The sequence below is a fragment of the Rattus rattus genome, chromosome 7 (assembly GCF_011064425.1).
Source record: "Rattus rattus isolate New Zealand chromosome 7, Rrattus_CSIRO_v1, whole genome shotgun sequence".
NCBI lineage: Eukaryota > Metazoa > Chordata > Mammalia > Rodentia > Muridae > Rattus > Rattus rattus.
Genome location: NC_046160.1, coordinates 31064775 through 31075245, shown reverse-complemented (window position 1 = coordinate 31075245; position 10471 = coordinate 31064775). Strand labels below are relative to the sequence as shown.

Genomic DNA, 10471 nt, shown 5'->3' with positions numbered 1-10471 from the left:
GAACTGAATGAGAAGTTTGCAAAAGACACAAGGAAAAAAAGGGGAGAAAACCAAACATGATTTTAAAAGAAAACTGATTAGAAATAAAGAACCAAATATGTATTCATATTTAAAGAGTCACACGGTGCCCAATCTGGTGAATTTTAAAGATGTAAATTTTCAAAGAGGCAAAATACTGTCTCAGGATGCTGTGAGCTTTTCCCCAAAGAAAAAAACAGTTTACATGAAAGAAGAAACATTAAATTAGTGGTGCATGTGTCTGTCAACTTTTGCCAATATACCTAGGAAAATCAACAAAGAAAGAAAGGTCTGTTTGGCTTTAGAAGTTTTAGTCCATGATGGCTACCTCCATTGCTCTCATGCCTGCATTGAAATAGATCATCCTTGCTGGGAGGGCAAGGAAGCTCTTCATCTCAGGGTGGCAGGGAGAGAACATGAGCGATTGGAAATGGTTCGAGGTATTGCCTTCAATGGTAAGCACCCATGACCCACTTCCTCTAACTAGACCCCACCTCTTCTAACCTATTCACCTAGGAACTCATCAACAGTTTAAGCCGTTGATGAGTGTGTCACCCTATGATCAAGTGACCACCCAACAGTACCTCAACTTGGGAAGCGAGCCTTAAATACCCAATATCTTTTGGGAGCCTACTTCCTGTTTAAACCCCATCTCACCATATATGAAGAGAACATATAGATTACTTGATACATTTGATATTGAGAAGAATATTTCCTCATGGTTGGAGCATATGGGGGGAACTGTATGGTAGATACTTTCAGAAAACCTAAAGTAACTAAAATTATTTTCCAGGTATTATATAAAATTCTCAGGGGAACGAGTTGGGATCATGGTGTCTATCTGAACTATGCATAACATTCTCATATTTCTTATAATGTGAACACTGAATAGTGATTTAACTGGAAATGTGACAGCACATGTTTGAAAACTGGACAATGTGTGTGCAGACATCTGCTGCTCGTCTCTTTATTCTCATTAGCGATAAGCTGTCGGATAACGTCTAAACCACATCAATCAGGATATAGTGAGCGTGTTCATCGGAAGTGTGGCTTAGAATACATTAAGTGGCTCAGAACTGAAAGTAGTGGCCTTGGTGCTGAGGGCTCAGGGCAGAAAAACCCAGGCAGAGGATCGAGTTTCTTCATTTGCTTTAATTCTCTTTATTGTACCTGTAAACATTCTACTACTGACAACCCCTGCCCCAGGATTTTATTGTGAGGTCCTCAAATGAAAAGATTGTCATTGACTCCGTAATGCTGTTGCCAAAGACAGCCACCTTCCCCTACATCTATTCTTATTAGGCTCGCAGAGAAACATTTCTTTGAGGGGGCCAAGTGCTTTTCTCTCTCTCTCTCTCCCTCTCTCTCTCTCTCTCTCTCTCTCTCTCTCTCTCTCTCTCTCTCTCTCTCTGAAATCAGAAATCAGTTGTGAACAGAAGAACCTGAAAGGACACATTAAGCAGCTGTAAGGTAGTCCTCTGTAAAACGTGTCTTGCCCATGGAAAATCTGCAGAGTCAACAGGCAATGTTTATTATGGAAATGCTGGTTATGTTATGACAACTTGCCGAGAAGTTTATGTGTCTCGATGCTTTTAGAAAGGAGATCCTGATTGGACACACTCCTGTTTGCTCGGTGAGTAGAGGTAGATGGATGATGGATTAGAAGGTTTTCTCTGCTCTGGTGATTTAAGCCAGGAGGGCTCAGAGGCAGTGTGGTGTTGACATTTGGTCTTCTGCGTAACTTCTCTGCCTCTGTTAATCCACTATTGAATATTTCCTGGGGAACGAGGAAGGCTTCCTTAGGATCAATGGACCTGCTCTTTTTCTAACTCGCTCGGACTCCTTCCTTCCCTTTCCCCTTCTCTACCTTAGCGTGATTTTTGCCTCCAGCAAGCTCCCATAACCACTATTTGTGACTTAGTCTCTGTGTACCAGTCCAGGATGGTAGAGAGACACTTAGTTTGTATTCTATTGCTGAGAGGAACTTTTATAAACTAAGGCATTTGATTGGGTCATGCTTACAGTTTCAGAGGACCAGTCCATGATCATCGTGGCAGGGAGCATGGTGGCATGCAGGCAGGCATGGTGCTAGAATACTAGCTGAGACTTTACATCTAGATCTTCATGCAGCAGCAGCGCAGCAGCAGCAGCAGCAGCAGCAGCAGCAGCAGCAGCAGCAGCAGCAAGAGAGAGAGAGAGGGGATGGGGAGACTGGACCTGGTGTGGACTTTTGAAACCTCAAAGTCCACCTCCAGTGGCACACCTCCTTCAACAAAGCCATACCCCAAATCCTTCCAAACAGTCAGCTGGGGACTAAGCATGCAAATATATAAGCCTATGAGGCAGGGACATTCTCATTCAAATCACCCCAGACACTTGAAGGTGGCTTCATCCATATATTGTGGCTTCGATTCCAAACAGGCTTTATGAGATCTTGTCAATTAAGGCAAATCCTATTTACTTCTGAAATGATGATTACTAAGGGCTTAGGCATGTATTGCACCTCTGGCTAATCGAAAACTACTTCCTGCTCTCTGTTGTTTCTCACCACAGAAAAATGAAGATGCATCTGATGGACTCCTTGTTGTGGGTTTTGTGTCTTAGCTCAGCTCTAAATATTTGAAGCAGCTTGTCCTTCATTAGATGCCCTGAAGTACGCTTTTCAGTGAAGAATGTCTGGCTCTCTCTATTAAAACTCCCTGCGCTTCTCTAAGTGGCTGAATAAAAGAATAGGTATTCATAAGTCTGGGCTGTGGCTGGTTCTTGGAACCACTAGGGATATTTTTTCCTGTAAGCCCTCAGAAGAGCATCCAGAATGAGTACTGCTCCTATTTTGCTTCTCTATCAGAATTATCCTGTAAAGTTTTACAAGGGTGAAGAATCCCTCTTTCCTGCTTTGTGTGTGTGTTTAAAATACATGTCTGTGTGCAGGAGGTGTGCGATGTGTGTGCACATGAAGGCCTGAGCTCGAGCTTGGGTTCCACTCCCTAGGAGCTGCCTATCTTGTTTCACAGTCAGGGTTTCTTGCTTAGACCTGGCACTGGCTATTTAGGCTGCGTTCGTTGTCTGGCTAGAGAGCCTTAAGGTTCCCAGCACAGGGACTTGACTTTTTAGGTAGATGCTGGGATTGAATTCGGGTCCTTAAGCTTACAAACCAAGCACTTTACCAATGGTGTCACCTCTCCACTCCCACACTCTATTTTTCTTATGGTTTTTTTTTTAAAAAAACAGAAACAACTATATTTACAAATACCCTTGGTACCATTGAGACAGAAACCAAAAGGGTGCTTGGAGGGCTACGGTAGATAACTGATTTAAACCATTTCCTGGTCAGGTATCTGGCTCCTTTAATGGAAGATATACAGACCTACTGCAGCTGCAGTCATGGCCCTGGTGCTTCATGAACATTTTTCCTAGTGTATGAATCAAAACTAGGTGGGTGGTATAAAGGAAGCCATATCTGAAAGCTGAGTCCTCATAGCTGAATGTGTTGGTTAGTTTTACCTCTGACACAAGCTAGAGGCATTTGGGAAGTGGGACTCTTTTTTTTTAAGAGATATAAACATTTATTTCACAAGTTCGCCATAATTTGCTAAGGAGACATGTACTGAGGACATTTAAATCACTTGGGGTAGCCGATACAAAAATCAGATGCACCACCACGCCACCATGCCGGCCAGCTTTGCTTCACTTAGAGCCACCTCCTTTCTTGGGGCCATCAGTCCTTATTTCATGCCAGATTTTCACTAGAGCCTCCCTATTCTTCCAAATGAGCTCATGTCCGTAAGTGATATACCATAAACTAAAGAGAGCTCCCCCAAAATTTCCATCCCAGGATCATCCTAGCTGTATCCATGGTAATTATGACTTTTAAGGCGTTGCCCGCTGTGAAGGTGAAAACGGGGAGGAAGATGATTGTGAGCCTCCCCTCTGGGATCTTGGTGCAGATGGCTGCAAGCACAGTCGTGATTGCTCCCGCTGCACCAACTGAAGGTCTGTATCTTCCTGTGTAACTAGACGAGAAGCTCCACAAAACATACAGATTTGCTGCCATGTGTGTAAGGAGACATGACCGGACATTGACAGCGACATTGGAGAACAGAGAACTTTTGATGCTGGGTTGGATGTAGAGATCATGGTTCGATGCAGGGATGACACTTTCCACAAGCAGAATATGAGGACATTTGCAGCTATGATGCCTGTCGCCGTCTGCTGGCCATCATGTCGGCTATTCCACTACTTGTTAATCTCCTTTCTGAGGTTTCCTTCCTTTTGTGGCCTTATGCTATCCAACCAGTTAGATTTTATGCCATCAAAATAACTCTGAACCCCGGATTTCAGTGATTCATGCTGCCAAATAGCAGCTGACCCCAATGCACAGCCTGTGAACCCAAGGGTGAAGAGAAAGGGCTTCCCGACAGAGTTCTTAGGAGGGGGAAGGATAAAAGGCTGTTTCCTCCAGGGGCAGGATCAAGGCACTTCTCTTATATGCTTCTTCCCTTGACCTTGTGTCTGATCTTCAAGGTTCAACCTTCCTCGGTGCTTTTCTAAGTCCACATTTTTGCTGAAGAAATAAGTTAAACCTGCATCTGAGCAGTCACGGGGCTTCGGTTGCAGAGAGCTCCCGGTAGCCGCCACCCAAGGAAGGCACCCACGCCTGACTGCAGTACCAGCCTTGCACCCAACCCCTCAGTCCCATCTTCTCAACCTCTGCCCTACCATGGCTCCGGGAAGTGGGACTCTTAATTGAGAAAATGCCTCTATAAAGATTTTTCTCATGGGCAAATATGTTGTGTATTTTGTTGGTTGAAGATTGATGTGGTGGTTTTAGTTCATGGTGGCCCTAGATGATGTAAGAAGGCAGGCTGAGCAAGCTGGTGGCCAGCACCGTCTCACAGCTTCTGCTTTCGTTCCTGGCTTGAGTTCCTGTCCTGACTTCTTTTGATCACAGACTATGATGTGGACGAGTAAGCAATGTAAACTCTTTCCTTCCTAATTTGCTTATTATGGTCATGGTGTTTTATAGAAACCCCAACTAGGACATTGAAGATTAACATTCAGAAGACTGGGTTGCTGTTCTAGTTCTGTGACCATGACCTAGTTTCTCTAGACCCCAGTTCCTTTATCTTCAGATAGGGCTGTTTCTTTTCTCATGTTTTTTTTTTTTGTCTTGTCAGTAGTAAATAAAATAATTCATAGTTTATGTAAGTATATTTTTAGTGCTAACAAAGTAAGTAGTACAGAAAAATAATCTGTTATAGTGTCATTATGACAGTTTGATATTTTATTGTGTATCGTCTAGTGCAAGAAATAAGAAATATTTGATATTCAGGTTTTCATAGCATGAGAAACAAAGTGATTCTACGTGTGTGTGTGTGTGTGTGTGTGTGTGTGTGTGTGTGTTTGTGTGTATAATACAAATATAAAATGTTTCCTAGTTGTAAATTTTGAAAATAGATTTTTTTTTTATAAAATACATTCTGATTACAGCTCCCCACATCCTTCAAACCCTCCCTTCCCTCACATTTAAGTCCCGTTCTAAGGACAGAAAGTCCTTAGAATACAGACATCTGCAGAATAATAAATATATAAAAAGATACAAACAAATCAGGAGAGAACAAAGCAAACAGAAGAGCCAAAGAAAGGGCATAAGAAACACATATAGATGAGCAGACCCACACTTCACACAAACAAGAATCCCATAACAACACAAAACTGGAAGCCATTTTATATATGCAAAGAACATGCAAAGTGTAAAAAACGAAAGGAAGAAAGAGAGAAAAAAAAGATAGAAAAGAAAAAATGGAAAAAGAAAAAAAAGGCCCTGACAAAACATTATGAGATAAAACCAAAACCAAAAGCAACCCCACAAAACCTCTAAAGACATCCTTGAGTTTGTCTTGTGTTGGTCATCTACTGCTGGGCATGTACAAACCTTAAGAATGATTTATATCCCCAGTGAGACTTCATTAGAGAAAACGAATCTTTCATTCAAAAAGTAGCTATCAGTTGGAGATAGTCTCTGGGTAAGAGATGGGGGTTTCCCGTCTCCTCTCATCTCTGGGACCCCATCTGGTGTTGACCTGCACAGGTCTGTGCATGCTGTCACCGGCTCTGTGAGTTCAGATGTGCATGGGCTGGGCTGCATTTAGGAAGTCTTGTTTCTTTGGTGCCTTCCATTACACTCTTTCTGCTTCTTCTTCCTTGAGCCCTGAAGGGGGAGAGACTTGATGGAGATGTCCCGTTCAGGACTGAGTGTTCCAAGGTCTCTCACTCTCTGTGCATTGTCCAGCTGTGGGTCTCTGAATCTGTTCCCATCTGCTGCAGGGGGAGCTTCTCTGATGACAGCTGAGCAAGATACTGATCTAGAGTATAGCAGAGCATCACCAGGAATCAATTTTTGCTATGTTCCTTTAACAGAACAACAGTTTTTGATTTTTCCTCAAGCCCATGGCCTCTCTGATCTCAGGTTCTTGGACATCTGAGTTGTAGCAGGTATGGATTCCCTCTCATGAAGTAGACCTTAAGGAAAATAAGATATTGGTTGGTTACACCTTCAAAACCTTTGTGCCACCATTATACCAGCATATCTTGCAGGCAGGTTACCATTGTTGATTTAAGTGTTTCTGGGTTGGTGCTTACCTTTCTCCTTTGGTATCATGCAGAATACTTTCTAGTACTACGAACACTGGTTTGTAGGGGTGAAAACTCTAGGTAGACACCAGCTTGACTTCTTCGTGTTCAGTGAGTTGCGTAGATGTTCTGTTCTGCAATGGGGCTTTACCATCAGTTTGTGGAGAGCAACCAATAGCCTTGGCAATAGTTTGTGTTATTTGGGCATTCCTATAGGACCTCTTTGGTCAACCTATTATTCACATTGGGAGCTTCTTTTCTTGGTGAGAACTGCTCAGTGGACACTTTGTCTCCTCTGTTCTTTGGTGATGCCATTTAGATAGCCTTCACATAGTCTATATTTTAGGAAGCATTTATAGCATTAGGCTTCCATAGGACTCCTACAGTGGCCCATATTTTTCTGTGCTGGGAAATTTTTGATTGAAGTAGAACTAGCACAAGTCACTGAGCATTTCCAGTTCCATTGATATTTCCTCTTAGAATTCGCGCAGCACTTACTCTTCTGCTATTCAACTAGCACTTAATTAAGTAAGGATGGGAAAGGCTAGAAGTGATTGACTTGGGAGTGTTCAGACCTCTTTTTCGAAGATGAAAAAAATCTGCTGTTGGCAGCCTAGTGTGATACCCACCTCCCAATCTGCTGCCTGGAAGTTTTCCTTCACTCTAAAAATCTGTAGAGGGGAATGGAGAGAAGTGACAGGGAGAGAAGGGGAGTGAGACAAAGTGGAAGGGACATTTCTTTAGGTAATTTGCAAATGGGAGGAAGGGGAGGAGGGATGGAGAAGGGATGGAAGGAAGGAGGGACAGAAGGGGGAAGGGGGAGAGAGGGAGAGAGAGAGAGAGAGAGAGAGAGAGAGAGAGAGAGAGAGTTAGTTTAGAATTTTGGATATTTTGGAGTTATTTAAAGTTGGGCCTCATAGTGCAAGTCTGAAATCTCAGCTACTTGACAGATTGAGGCAAAAGCAGCCCAACTCCAAGGCCAGAGTGAACTACGATGTGAATTCAAAGGCAGCTTGGGCAAATTAATAAGGATATTGCTGAGGATACAGTCCAATGATAGAAAACTTGTCTAGCATATGCAAGAAATAAGCTTCAATCCCTTAAGAAAAAAGAGTAGAGGGGTTGGGGATTTAGCTCAGTGATAGAGCACTTGCCTAGCAAGCGCAAGGCCCTGGGTTCGGTCCCCAGCTCCGGAAAAAAAAAGAAAAAAGAGTGGAATCATTGGAAATGTTTTTCAGAGGTTGATGTTTCCCTTGATTCTTTGTAGGACAAGGACACTATAGTCACGATTTTGAGAGCATCATGAATATAAACCACTGTAGAACACTGGCTTTATTTTATTTTAATCCACAGAACTATTATTTTCTTCTTCATGTCATCTCCTACCTGCCCATTCTTGTGCAGTGGAGGCTCCATTTCCAACCCATAGGACGAGTTCTGTGGATCACAATGTGGTCGGGTCTATCCATGCTTAATCTCTCCTTCTTCCAGTGACACAAGTCCCTCAGTTGCTGGCATTTCACTTTGGTACACATACAGAGGAAATATGCAGAAGCCATTTGCTCTCCTGAATGCGTGGAATGCCCCTTGAAGCCCTTGAATGTATCTTCTGAAACCCAGTGAACAGTATGGAGTCTTTCTTGAGTTTGGAAGGACACTGCTCAGGAGATGATGGTGGACAAGGATGATTTTTGATAATTGTCTTAAGTCAGTGATGCTAACCAAACTGACAAAGACAGAAGCTAAATCCTATTGAGATCCAGCTGTCAGATGGGCACCTCAATAACACTGAAGGGGTAGGACCACAGCAGAAGTGCTCTATCATACAGAGAGCTGGATTTTATTTGTAATTATTTGAAATATTTTAGCATAACAGATCACTTGCTTTTATTCTTGCTTTTCATTTTTAATGTTTTTTTTTAATGTTCTTTCTTTTAATTGGTTAGACCAAGTGCAGACTTCTGTGTCTCAAACTGGTTCCTTCTTCTCACCTCACTGGTCTACTACAGGATGACATAGTGGCCTTTCACTAGCTCTTCTTTGGTTAGAGATTAAAGAGCAATGGTGTACAAAGTTGATTGGTCCGATATGAGGATACTTGGTGACCTTGTGAGTAGCAGGTCCCAACTGCATATGTGGAAAATTCAATAGAAAGTCAACAGGTTGGATTCGCAGGTTAGGCACAATGGACAGTCCTATGCCCAATAAAACCAGTGAACAATTCCATATCATGGTTTCTGGTCATGGAGAGAGAGGCCTAGAATGACAAGAACTTCATGTAAACAGAGCATGTAGGTTGTGTCAGGTGCATGGATTGTCTCTACTGGGAGCTCTGAGTTGCTTTTCTAAAGAGCTTGTAGTCAGATACTATGACCTTCTTTGTCTTTATCTTTTTTCTTTTCTTCACCCTTCTTTCTACCATCCTTTCAATAAATGCAGTTCCTTTTAGGAGGCTCTATCCCATAATTTAGGCTTTAACTTTAACTTAAACTTTATAAAATATGATAATTGTCCACATGCAGTTGTTTTTATTATTTTAAACTCTGGCAAATTGCAATTAAAATGATAAGCTCTCAACTCTCTTTAAAGCGGAGAAATATTTGAGATTGCAACCATTTTCAAGAATCTCTTAAAGGAGTTTATTATTTAAATGAAAAATGCCATTATCAGGTACTCGGAAATGAGAAGAGGGTAGGGGAAGATCTTTGAGGGGAGACCGGTGTTTAACAACAACAAAAAGCTGGTCAAGACCACAGAATGAGTGTTACTTCCCTCCTGCAATCAAATGCCCATACTCCCAAGTGCAATACAAACAGATATGGAACTCTGTCCATTTCCTTCCTGTGCAGCTATCTATACTTTCCTTTGCACGGACTTTGCTCTGAATTCCAGTCTCTGACAGTGCAGTCTGAGTGTTAACATTTCCCTGCCTTGCCCATGCTGTAGCTCCTTCTAGAAAAATCCCACTTTCTTCTTCCTCTGCAATCCCCTGTTCTACAAGAATCAGCAATGTCACCTTTTCTGAAGATGCTGCCCTGCTTCCCTTTGTTCACACCCCAAATATCTATAACCTACTGGATTCTTTCCCTCCTACTCGATATAAGTGACCTTGGGAAAGTTACTTGCTCTCTGCACTAGTTCTCAGTCATATAATGAGATAATCATGCTATCACTTACAAAATTATTGTGGATATAAAACAATTAGTATGTTTGCTATAGGGCACATAGCTGTTCAGTAAGTGCTTTTGCACTTTTGCTATAATTTATTACCACTCTTGCCAATACCATCACCACATTCCCAGGCGAGTGCTTTATCCACACAGATCTTGTTCATGTATTGTTGGTGTCAGTTTGACCCTATGTGCTGGATCGTTTTATGTCTCTTTGGTATAAGCTAAAGTCATCTGAGAGGAGGTAACCTCAATTAAGAAAATGCCTCTGTAAGACCAGTCGGGCTGTAGGGAAGCCTTTCTTAACTAGTGATGGGGAGTACCCATAATATTGTGGGTGGTAAATTCCTTGGGCTGGTGGTCTTGGTTTCTATAAAGAAAGAGGCTGAATAAACCATGAGAAGCAAGCCAGTAAGCAGCATCCCTCCATGGCCACTACATCATCTCTTGCCTCCAAGTTCCTGCTCTGTTTGAGTTCCTGCTCTGACTTCCTTCAGTGATGAACAATGCTGTGGGAGTATAAGCCAATTTAGCCCTTTCTTTCCCATGTTGCTTTGGTTGTTGCGTTCCATCATAACAATAGCAACCCTAAGTAAGTTACCCTACTTCATATACCTTAATCCTCAAGCTAAGTGCAATATTTGCCATCA

General features: G+C 42.3%; 1 pseudogene; it reads right to left on the bottom strand.

The window, feature by feature from the left end:
* Positions 1-3705: 3705 nt before the first annotated feature.
* On the bottom strand, positions 3706-4717 carry LOC116905854 (annotated as a pseudogene).
* Between the last annotated feature and the right edge of the window lie 5754 nt (positions 4718-10471).